At 48.9% G+C, this 12,669-nt stretch overlaps 1 protein-coding gene across 2 annotated transcripts in view; it reads right to left on the bottom strand.

The window, feature by feature from the left end:
• Window positions 1-12,669, bottom strand: part of ARHGAP32 (Rho GTPase activating protein 32) — a 1,522,959-nt gene that overhangs the window by 968,698 nt on the left and 541,592 nt on the right. The gene's annotated exons all lie outside the window — the stretch shown is intronic.

The raw sequence follows: 12,669 nt of genomic DNA, 5'->3' as shown, positions 1-12,669 counted from the left end.
CCTGAAACTGAACTCAGACAAGACGAAAGTCCTCATCCTGGGATCATCGCCCTCCGCCTGGGACGACTCCTGGTGGCCCCCTGCCCTGGGCACCACCTCCAAACCAACGGACCACGCACGAAACCTGGGCTTCATCGTGGACTCCTCCCTCACGATGACCAGACAAGTCAACACCGTGTCATCATTGTGCTTCAACACCCTGCGCATGCTCCGCAAGATCTTCCGATTGATCCCCACCGAAACCAGGAAGACAGTCACCCAGGCACTCGTCACCAGCCGACTGGACTACGGGAACACCCTCTACGCGGGAACCACTGCCAAACTACAGAAAAGACTCCAGCGCATACAGAACGCCTCCGCACGACTCATCCTGGACATCCCTCGCCACAGCCACATCTCTACCCACTTGAGAGACCTGCACTGGCTCTCCGTCAACAAGAGGATCACGTTCAGACTCCTCACCCACGCACACAAGGCTCTCCACAACATGGGCCCGAAGTACCTCAACAGCCGCCTCACTTTCTACACACCCACCCGCCAGCTGCGATCGGCCAGCCTCGCCCTCGCCACCGTACCACGCATCAGCAGAGCCACCGCGGGAGGAAGATCCTTCTCCTACCTGGCGGCCTAGACATGGAACTCCCTCCCCATCCACCTACGGCTGACCCAGGACCACCTCTCCTTCAGGAAACTACTCAAGACCTGGCTTTTCGAGCAGTAAACCCCCCCCCCCAGCGCCTTGAGACCCACTGGGTGAGTAGCGCGCTATACAAATACTGTTGATTGATTGATTGATTGATAGGCTTATATGTTTCAGTGATTTAAGGTAGATATAGGTAACATCTATCTTATTAAGGAGTGCATGCATCACCTTACCCAGGCTGCAGTAGCAGTCCTGTGGTGCCATTTTGGAAGGATTCCCAGGGGTGGCATAATACATGCTTCAGCCCCTGGTAGGCCTCTGGGGTACCTCGAGCCTTAGTACCTAAGGTACCATATATTAGGGACTCACAAGGGTGACCCAGTAACCAATCTGGAGTGTACCTAATGTACATGGAATCAATTTAGAGAGGAAGCAGCTAGGCCGGGGGCCTGGATAGCAGGGCCCCAGCCAGACTAAAGTCGAAAAACAGTGAAACACCTTCAAAAAGTGGGGGTAACCACAGTAAGCAGATCCTACTCCCCCACACAACCCCCACCAAATGCAGGGACATTAAACTAACCTTGACCAGTTGAGTCTTCATGTTCTAAGTGGAAATATATGGAGAGTCCATCTGCATTGGCATGGTTACTCCCAGGTCTGTGTTCCACTGTATAGTCCATCCCCTAAGTTTGAGGTTTTCACCCTTCATCTGTTTTAGCCATAAGAGGGGCTTATGGTCAGTCTGAGCAGTTAAATGAGTGCCAAACAAGTATGGCCTCAGCTTCTTTAGAGCCCAAACCATAGAAAAGGCCTCCCTCTCAATAGCTGACCAACATTTCTCTCTAGGGGTCAGCATTCTGCTAGTAAAAGATACTGGCTGGTCCTGACCTTCATCATTCAATTGTGACAGCACAGACCCTACCCCCAACTCAGATGCATCTGTTTGGACAATGGATTATTTGGAGTAGTTACGACTTTGCACAATTGGTGCAGTGCACTTGGCCTGCTTCAGGTCATCAAATGCCTTTTGACAGCTGACTGTCCACTGAACTTTCTTAGGCATTCTTTTTGAAGTTAAGTCTTTCAGGGGTGTCACAATAGAACCATACTCCTTGACAAATCTTCTGTATACCCAGTCAGGCCCAAGAAAGCTCTGACCTGAGTCTGGGTGGTGGGAGCAACACAGTCCATTATGGTCTGGATTTTGCTCTGTAATGGTTGAACCTGGCCTCCACCTACAAGGTGGCCCAGGTACACAACCGGACTCTGCCTATCTGGCACTTAGTAGCCTTGATAGCCTTCTGCAGGGCCTCCAAAACATTTCTCAGGTGGACCAGGTGATCCTCCCAGGTGGAGCTAAAGACAGCAATATCATCTAGATATGCTGCACTGTAGTCTTTCAGGCATGTTAGGACTTTGTTCACCAACCTTTGAAAAGTGCCAGGTGCATTCTTCAGACCAAAGGGCATTACCACAAATTGATAGTGCCCACTAGGGATTGAAAATGCTGTCTTTGGCTTTGCATCATCAGCTAATCTGATCTGCCAATAGCCAGCTGTAAGATCAAATGTGCTCAGAAACTTGGCGGAGGCCAAAGTATCTATAAGCTCATCTGTCTTGGGATTGGATGGGCATCAGTCCTTGTGACTACATTGAGACCCCTGTAGTCTACACAAAACCTCATCTCTCTCTTACCACCCTGGGTGTGAGGTTTTGGTACCAAGGCCACTGGACTAGCCCAAGGGCTAGCTGAGGGTTCAATAACTCCCAAATCCAACATCTTCTGGACTTCTATCCTGATACAGTCCCTGACATGATCAGGTTGCCTGTAAATCTTATTCTTCACAGGCAGACTGTCCCCAGTGTCCACTTCATAAGTGCACCAGGTAGTCTGACTTGGAGTCAGTGAGAACATGTTCCTATACTGATTGAGCACCTGTCTACAATCAGCTTGTTGCTGAGCAGTAAGGCTGCCTGCCAAGCCAAGGCTACACCATCAACTGACTCATCACCAGGTTTCTGTGAGAGCAGGTCAGGGAGAGGGTCACTCTCCTCCTCCTGGCCCTCATCAGTAGCCATGAGCACGCCCATGTCTGCCCTGTCAACATAAGGTTTCAATCTGTTGCCATGAAGCACCCTATGGGGCCTCCTGGGAGTTCCATGGTCTACCAGATAGGTAACCTCTCCCTTCTGTTCAACAATAGTGTGGGCTCCACTCTACTTGTCTTGGAGAGTTGCTGAGGCCACAGGCTCCAACACCCACATTTTCTGTCCTGGCTGGTAAATAGTCAGCACAGCCTTTTGGTCATGCCAGGCTTCCTGTAATTCCTGCCTAGCCTCAAGGTTTTTAGTTGCCTTTTTCATGTACTCAGCCATCCGGGAGCGGAGACCAAGTACATAGTCTACTATGTCCTGATTAGGGGGTTAGAGAGGTAACTCCCATCCCTCCTTCACCAGACACAATGTACCTCTTACAGGATGCCCAAACAGAAGTTCAAATGGGCTGTAACCAACCCCCTTCTGAGGAACTTCCCTGAATGCAAATGAAAGGCAGGGTAGTAGGATGTCCCATCTCCGCCTAAGCATTTCTGGGAGACCCTTGATCATACCCTTTGAGGTTTTGTTGAACCTTTCAACTAAACCATTGCATTGTGGGTGATAGGGGGTGGTGAATTTATAACTCACTCCACACTCCTTCCATATTGCAGTCAGGTAGCTGGACATAAAGTTTGCACATCTGTCAGATACTACTTCCTTAGGGAAACCTACTCTTGAGAACACTCCCAAGAGGGCTCCTGCCACCACAGGTGCTGTAGTGGTCCTAAGGGGAATTGCTTCTGGGTACCTAGTGGCATGGTCCACCACCACTAGGATAAACCTGCGCCCAGATGCTGTGTGAGGATCCAAGGGACAACAATGAAAATCCCCACCCTCTCAAAGGGAACCCCCACAGCAGGTAGTGGTATCAGGGGGGCCTTTGTGGTACCACCTGCCTTGCCACTAGCTTGACAGGCGGCACAGGAGCAACAAAACTTCTTTGTGTCTTCAGACATGTGAGGCCAATGAAAGTGAGGGACAATCCTGTATCAAGTCTTGTTTTGGCCCAGGTGACCTGCTAGAGGAATATCAAGGCTAGTGTCAATGGGAAGCCCCTGAATTTCAAAGGTATAACCAACCTCCTGGCTGTACCAGGCTTGGGGTCTCTACTCTCTGAGTACAGGAGTCCATCATCTTAATAAATCTTCTGGGTGCCACTAGCATTCCCGGCAGCCTCAGCAGCAGCCTGCTGTCTGAGGTGTTCAAGAGAAGGGCAGCTCAGCTGCTCCTGACTCCGATCTGCCTTGGAAGGGACCCCTGTCCCCAAGAACTTAACCTGATCAGGATAAAGCTCATCTGGGACAGTTCCTTCTTCAGGACTACAATCATCTCCCTCAAGAGACTGATCTGCATTCTGAGTCAGAGGGGAAGGCACTGCCTTAAACCTACTGCTCCTTTTCTTGGGAGGCACTTGGTCCATTATTCCAGAATCCAGGGCATGTACAGTGTTAGACATTTTGGCCTGTGACCTAGTCACAGCAAACACATGTGCAGAGATACCGAACATTTCTGCATGGTTCCTAAGCTCCACTTCAGCCCAGGCTGAAGTTTCCAAATCATTGCCAAGCAACCATTCTACAGGGAGGTCTGCACTTACCACAATCTTCTTGAGGCCAGTTACCCCTCCCCAGGAGAAATTAACAACTGCCAGGGCATGGTTGGTTCTGATATTGCTAGCATTGGTCACTTGGTAAGTTTCACCAAGTATGAGTTGCTCAGGAGCCACAAGTCTTGTGTCACCATAGTGACACTTGCCTGTGTGTCCCTGTAGGCCATGGCCTTTTTTCCATTCATCAAAGGATGCTGTCAGTATTTGCCCAAGTTACTGGGACTCACAAAGGAGGACATATCCATGCCTCCATCACAGATCAGTACAGCCGGAGTTGGAACTCTTACTAGGCCAGCGTCCATCTCAGAACCCAGGGTTAACCTTACTACACCCTTATTCTGAGTACTACCACTTGGAGCTGAACTAGGGGGAACAGTTGCCTTAGGGGCAATGGTGGCTGGAGTTGAGTCTTTAGGTTTAGTGCATTCACTAGTCTAGTGGGTATTCTGTTTACAGATTTTACACCACGGTTTCTTTTGGCCTTTTTTTTGGATGATTGGGAATCCCCACCATTAGAAGATTTTTGGGGGCCTTGTGAAGACTTCTGGTCTTTACCCTTCTCCCCACCCTTACTAGGAACTTGCTTCTTCTGGTCACCACCTTGGTTCTGTACCCTCTGCTTCACCCTGGTTATGACCCATTTGTCTTCCTTCTTTCCCAATTCTTGGGGAGAGGTCAGATCCGAGTCTACCAGGTGCTGATGCAACAGCTGATTCGGACAGTTATTAAGGATCTCATAATCAAGTTGTACAGTCTGTATAACCACACACCTTACTGCCAAGTAACCAGCCCTCCAGAGCCTTAGTAGCACAATCAACAAAGTCAACCCAGTCCTGAGTCTGAGCCTTTTGGGTATCTCTGAACTTTATTCTATATTGCTGAGTGGTTAGGTCAAACCCGTCAATCTGAGCACTCTCCAGGACTGTATAATCATCAGCATCCTCTTCTCTGACAGTGAGTAGCTTATCTCTACCTTTGTCTGCAAAGGAGAGCCACAAGATAGCTGCCCAGTGCTCCTGGGGGACCTTCTGAACTTTGCAGACCCTCTCCAGTGTAGTTATCCATTTGTGGACGTCATCCCCACTCTGGTAGGGAGGGAAAATCTAGTTTAAATTCCTGTGGTCATGAGACCTTTCTCTACCACTATGGAAGTTGCTGCCACCATGGAACTCTAGTTCCATCTTTTTTCTAGCTATTTCAAGCTCCAGGGACTCCCTTTCTAAGGCTACCAGTTGTCTCCTTATTCTCAGCTGGTGATCCTGAATTCTCACCTGCCTTTCTCTCTTCTCCTAAGAGGTGTCCCTCATATGAGAAGAGACAGAGGTCCCTACAGATGTGTCAGAATGGTTAGATTCATGTGAAGGAGATCTTGGCCTTCTAGGCACACCTCCAACTCTTCCTGGGGGGAACAGATAGGTCAATTTTGGCCTTCCTCTTCATCTCCAGTAGGAGCTGGATTGTCCAGATTCGGGTCACTGTCACCTGCCTGGCCAGCATCAGAGTCCAAGTCCTCTTGATTTGTACCACTGGGATCTGGCTCAGCTGCTTCCCCATCCCCACTACCTAACCCCTCAGGCTCTAAAGCCTTTTTGAGATCATCTAACAGCAGTAACTCTCTGAGGCGTTGGGTATTGGCACTTTGGCCTGTCTTCAATTTCCTCATAGGACACAGAATCCCTTAATTCTGCAAAAAGGGAATGTGTCATACTTGGATGTCTGTAACATACTGACATCTGGCAGTGACCCACTGGTTCCTGGCCTTGAAAATATTACTAGTGAAGTGTAGTGTATGCACCTACCTACTCTAGTTGTTTACCTAATAAACTCTCTTGAGTTGTAGAAAGAGTGTACTAAGCCCTTAACACACAACTCTAAGTTCAGTAGAACTTACTGTATTTAAGCTTGTATTATATGCACCTCTGGTACCTTTAGTGGTTTTCAATTAGTCAAACACTTGAGATTATCTGGTAAAACAATAGCAAGCTGGAATCCCACACGCTGCACACCGATGTGAGAAGTTGGCCTGGCATATGCTGTCCACTATTCTAGTGGGCACCTTGCACCAGTCCAAACGACCCTTATTGATGGTAGGTTAAAGACAACTTTATATAAAGCTATCCTAGTGGTAGCTGTGGAGAGCAGTCTTCAGGCTAAGTCTTGGAGGAATGTCAAGAAGCTTGTTTTACCAGTCTATAATCTCGTGAATGATCAAATGAAAGGAGAACCACACCAGGTATATATATAAAATATATGTATTTATTCTAAACACATCCCACTAGTCTCTTTCTGAGGCTAGATGCAAAAGTACATTCAGTAAACTTAATAACACACAGTAAATTAGCACAATATACATTGTGCCCTAGGGGCGTACCAAACCATATATCAATAAAGTGGTATAGAACCACGACTTGCATAGATACAAGGCTTAGAGCCTTCAAAACCGCTGGGGCCACCAGGAACCACCCGAGGTAGTGACACAGGGGACCCACGGGGGACGCGTGCAGTGTCTAAACACAGCCGCGAATCACAATTAACTTCTTTGGGAAAAGTCGGGTTGTAATTTTAAGGATAAAGGACACTTAGAAGAGGACTTGGAGCAAACCCCTTTAGAACTAGGTGGTTCTAGAGTCAACACCCAGGTGAGCACCAGAGTACTCAAGTTACCTCACCCAGGGAAGGCAGGTGCATAGGTGTCTTTAGATGTCAGGTTTTATCGTTAATTTCAATGGCGATCTGCTGCAAAAGTGCTGCTGGCATCCAAGTGGAAAGTCTCCGGAGTGATACAAGTGTGGATCGAGGATGAGAAGAACCTGAAAGCAGAGGGGACAGAGTCTGGATCACTAGCCAGTGACCACGGGCACGATAGTCGAATGCCCACTGATGTCGGGTGCTTGCAGGTGAAGAAGGTGAAGCTTGACTCTTAAGCCACGAGGACCAGGAGGCGTCGACAACGATCAGGCGCTAGATTCAAGCTGTCCCATGAAGGATGTCGAGTGCTGCGGTGTCGGTGGCCGGATTGGACCCAACAAGCCTTGGCAACAGCAACCCATGCAGAAAGCAGAGATTGGCTTCTGTGCAGACCAGCAAGTCTGAGGGACTCACCCTTTGGTGGGGAGTCAGTGGACGTCTGGAGCAACCAGGGAAGCCCACGGAAAAGTAGAGTTATCTTCGAGGGGACCCACCAGTCGACAGATCAGGGATCGCAAAGGAGCCTCAAGCAGAGATGCAAGAAGCAGGCCCACGGAACACTCGTGTAGTGTAGGCCCACAATCTTCGGTGCAGATGGTACTCGGGACTTCGGCTACAAGTAACCCAATGCACAACTTCGGGAAAGCTCGGCAAATCGATGCACTAGAAAATGTGCACAGTGTCCAGGAGTTCCGGTCCCACGTCACCCGTGAGGGCTGCAGGTCTCAGCTTTGCTGGGATCCTGTGTTGGCCTCTGAGAAGTCTGGAAGTCCGTGTCCTGTGTCGCAAATACTTCGGAGTCCGGTGGGAGCTTCGGAAATGCAGACCGGCAAGATGCTTCGTTGGTGCCTGTTGGAACAGGAGACTCACTCCTTGACCACAAGGGAGATTCTTCCATCCTCTAGTCTTGAGTAGAGTGTCTAAGTTCCAAAATTCAGTATCAGAGTTTCGTCCAGGTGTAATCTAAAGTCCAATTGCAAGGTTTCCCTTACTTATACTGAGAAAAGGGATTGGACATACTCTGGGGACCCACCTATGGCAGGGTTTGGAAAGAGGGGTGGCTACACCCATTTCCTTTGTCCAGTTTCGTGCCAGAGCAGGAGCTGGTAGCCCCTGCAAACAGTTTGAACTGGGCTCCGCACAGGGACACCAAATGTGCCCCCAGTGCAGACATCAAAGCACTCTGAGAGTGCACCCACCCAGCCCCAATACACAAAACCCTGTCTGGGAGGTGGTTACACCTCCCTGTGACAGGAAACCTATTGTCCAGGCCTACCTTGCCAGAGTTTCAGTCAGCAGCAGGAGTCCAGACTCGTGTCTGTGGCTGCAGCATCCATTTTGTGATGCTGGAGCTCGTTTAAACTATTACCGGGCAGACCTGTGTGTACATGTCTTCTCCCTCTAGAAGGGTGGAATTCTACCCCCGCTGTCAGGACTGGTGGGGAAGTAGGATTCCAAAGTGTTAGACACCAAACACAACATGTTTCCATGCAGCCATTCCAAAGTTAGCATTTACCGCGAGGTTATAATGCACTTAAGAGTATATGGTCTGGCTGCATCACAGAACAGCCTCAGAGAATAGGCTCCGAAAGCTGCAGAGGGGCTCTGCTCATACATGGGCACCCTCTCACATAAAACAAGCATTGGAAATGCAATAGGTCTCGCAGCATTAGAGTTAGTGCATTTAGAATTGTTTATGGGTTTTTTGTTGTAAATCTTTTGCATTTTTTTTTTTTTTTGCCAATGCTAAAGAATTACAAATCAAAAAAGCAATAAACAATTGTAAAAGCTGTAACTAAAAATCCTACGAGACCTATTGCACTGTGTGAGGGTGAGGTGTTGAGGGTGAGTGAGGGTGGGGGTGAGTGAGGAGTTGAGTGTGAGTGAGGTGTTGAGGGTGAGTGAGGTGTTGAGGGTGAGTGAGAGTGAGAGTGAGTGAGGGTGAGGGTGAGGGAGGGTTATTGCGAGTTAGGATGAGGGGTTGAGGGTGGGTGATGGTGAGGTGAGACATTCCTTTTAGCCAAACATGGTGTCGATTTCTCTGTTGATTCGACCCCTTCTATTCCTGACTCTGCTTGCCGGTCCATGCAAATGAAAAATCCCTTGTTTTACGCCCCTACCAGGTGTTTCTAAATGTTAATGTGCGTGTATATGTTTTATAAGACACAGCCAGTGAGATAACAGGAGGTTATCGCCCCGCCCCCACAAACACATGCTGGCCGGAGACAAAAGGCAGCTGGAGTATGTGTGACCCCGGATCCCTGAGTCCTGTTTGTTAAAGCATGTAGACTTTGTTTATGTTGGGCGCATGTTATCATGTTTTGTTTTAGAGAGCTCAAAGAGAACCCTGACACGCGCCTTACCAATAGCAGAGAGGTCTGGGTGGGCGAGATATGCATTTTACGATAACTAGGGTTAAGGGGCTTTCCTTTACGTACTGAAAGATCTGCGGCAGGAAGTTGTCAACGTAAATAAACACCTGGATACAAACCAAATTGTCCTATGCCTACTTTGTACAAACGTGCAGGTAAGAGCAGAAAAAGAAACACCTGGATGCATTAGCGACTTCGCAGAATTCTGTAAGAAGTGCTGCGACTGCTAGAGGTGGAAGGTGAATATGCCACAAACCGACCCGCACTTCCGACACAGTTCTGGGCAGTGAAGCGGAGGGCGGTCTGAAGTTGAATTGGGAAAAGCTTGTGCTGAGTGTTTGGTTACAGTTCTGGGCGGAGGCAGGAGAAGCTTGTGCTGGAGTTCCTAGGATGGGCGGTGCTGGCAGACTACCATTTACGTAGTAACAACAAGAAAGGGTGGAGGGGGCAGGGGAGGAGGGGGCAGGGGAGGAGGGGTCTGGGGAGGAGGGAAGGGCCAGAGGGACTTGATGGGAGTGGTGGGGGGGAGGGGGAGGGTATAGAGAGGGAGAGGAGGAGAGACAGGACAGGGGGAAGCAGCAGAGACACGGCGGGTAAAATAAACAAACAAGCCTTTCACCGTAACACGGCTGGCAGGGGAGGGGGCGGAGAGGGGAGAGGTGCGACACGGCAGTAGGAGGAGGAGGGGGGAGGAGAGTAGGGGAGGCACGGCCTAGCGGCAGGCAGGCAGGGGAGGAGAGGAGGAGGGGGGAGGAGAGTAGGGGAGGCACGGCCTAGCGGCCGTGCAATCAAGTAGTGAGGGGGCGGAGCTGGGGGAGGCTGTGAGAGAGAGTAGGCAAGGCAGGCGGCTGGGGGCATGTGCACGCGCTTTTAAGCTCAATGCACATGCGCATTGAGCTTAAAAGTCACGGGCACTGCAAGGAATCGCCACGATTCCTTGCAAGTTAGATAAAGTCTGGATGAGCCCCTATAGTCTCGCTTGCTCGATGCGCATGCGCATCGACAGGCGAGACCTAAAAAGCACTCTGCCTTCAGGATTGATAAGTCCTGCCATAGGAGTGACTGATAGACTTATATGTGTCAGTGATTTAAGGTAGATATAGGTAAACTGTATCGTAGTAAGGGGTGCATGCACCACCTTACCCAGGCTGCAGTAGCTGTCCTGTGGTGCCATTTTGGAAGGCTTCCCAGGGGTGGCATAATACATGCTTCAGCCCCTGGTAGGCCTCTGGGGTACCTATGCCCTTAGTACCCAAGGTACCATATATTAGGGACTCACAAGGGTGACCCAGTAACCATTCTGGAGTCTACCTAATGTATATGGAATCAATTTAACGAGGAAGCAGTTAGGCTGGGGGCCTGGATAGCAGGGTCCCAGCCAGACTAAAGTAAAAAAACAGTGAAACACCAGCAAAAAGTGGGGGTAACCACAGTAAGTAGATCCTACTCTCCTACACGTGTTTCTAATTAAGAAACACATGGCCCCATTAAGACCAGAGAAGGGGCGTGTGAACCCTCCTTTCTGTAACATGCTTGCTCTCCCTGCTCATTGGTTGGGCCAGTATCCACCCATGCTGCGGCTGCAGCGCAGTCCGCGCTTCTTCAGACTGCTATTGAGCCAGACTCCTCCAGACTGCCTGCCCTGATCTGACTGGGTTTAAAGTACCCGGGGTCTGCAGGTCAAAAGTACAAAAGAGCATCGCCTGGCTGGAGTAGCTGACTGGAGCCTCACGGCTCAGACTGGTATGGAGAGGGAAGGGTATGTGCGAGATAATGACCGGTGTTGAAGCGGGGTGTAGTAGTGCTTCCGCGTCATGTACTCTCCTCCGCACTGCCCTCGCATAGTCCACACTGGAGGCCGTGCACCTCCCGCTGCTGTACATAGCTGTTAGTTTACTTACCGAGCGACATCGAGCACAATGTCTCCATTTGCCCCCCCCCGCCCCCCCCGCACCTTGGCAATGGCTGGTGCTGCCACCGTTCCTTACCCCGGCTGTAAAAAGGCAAACCAGCATTGTTTTTTTGTGTGTTATTTGTTTATGTTTTTAATATTTTAGCACCAAGTTACACTCAGACAGTCGAGACCGTCTTAACTGTGCAAGGTGGTCCATGTAGGCATTGATTATGACGTGTATGTCTTTTGTTATTTTTAAATCATGAGCTGCGTTTCTCCTTTTAACCATCATGTGGTTCCACTCATATGTGCCTCCTTTAAATGAATGTTAAGCCTAGATAAAGGGGGGGGGTCATTATCAACGGTCAACCGCTTCCCTTAGCCGCAGGTTTCGGTGCATTTTGGGAATGCTGCGTCGTTTGAGCTGGTGGGATAAACACATTCGATCCCGCTGGTCTGTCCGAAGACGCCCCAGGGCTGGCAAGTGGTTGATGTCTTGCACACATGGCGCAGTGCACGATTTTACGATATGAATTTATTTAGCAAGCAGAGGTGCTCTTCTTGGATTCCTTCTTTGTTTGGTGCTTTTCTTTTGAAGGGCGATTTTATACAAAGCACTTGTTCTTGCAGTAAAACTCTGCAGAAAGTGCACTGCTGCGTGAAGAGACGTAACGAGAGCCCATCGAGGGACTCTTCAAGAAAAAAACGTCAAAACTATTTTTATTTCAGAAAGGTAGTGGACAACTGAAGTCAAAGATTTTAAGTATTGCGAGTTCATCTCCACCTTTGGGCAAAGGGGTTACCACACTGAAGAGACCCACACCAGGATAAATAAATACATTTTGTTCTGTGCTTTAGTCGCTCCGTAGTAAGCACTGCCTGGCAGATGACCTCTGTGTTAATTAAACACATTCAGAGAGGTGGTTGTGTACAAACAACCAACTGCCACAAAACCGTACATTTTGAATATGTAGTTAAATACCTGCTCTTCGGGTACCTCATTGGCTGATCATTCCATGGCACTACCAAAATTACATTTGATCACATTTCTCAACTGTAAAACACTCCATTCAATGGGTTATTTAACAACTCGGGACTTAACAGTTAGGTAACCTACTTTGGATACTGCAAAATAAGGTAAATACAAAAATGAATGCAATGAAGCTAAGCAACCAGTATTGTCTGCAATACAGCCATAACAGTACTTATTTATTTTTTTGTAATGCCACTACAATAGGTCTCGCTTTTGCAAGAGTTTAAGCTATTAGCATTGTAAATGACAATGCCTTTTAATCATGTTTTAAAAACCAAAACATAAAATGCATGTCATTTACAATGCCAATAGCTCAAACGTGCGTAAATGCGA

This window comes from Lissotriton helveticus, chromosome 3_1 (genome assembly GCF_964261635.1).
Source record: "Lissotriton helveticus chromosome 3_1, aLisHel1.1, whole genome shotgun sequence".
NCBI classification, from domain to species: domain Eukaryota; kingdom Metazoa; phylum Chordata; class Amphibia; order Caudata; family Salamandridae; genus Lissotriton; species Lissotriton helveticus.
This window is presented reverse-complemented; position numbering and strand designations above follow the sequence as displayed.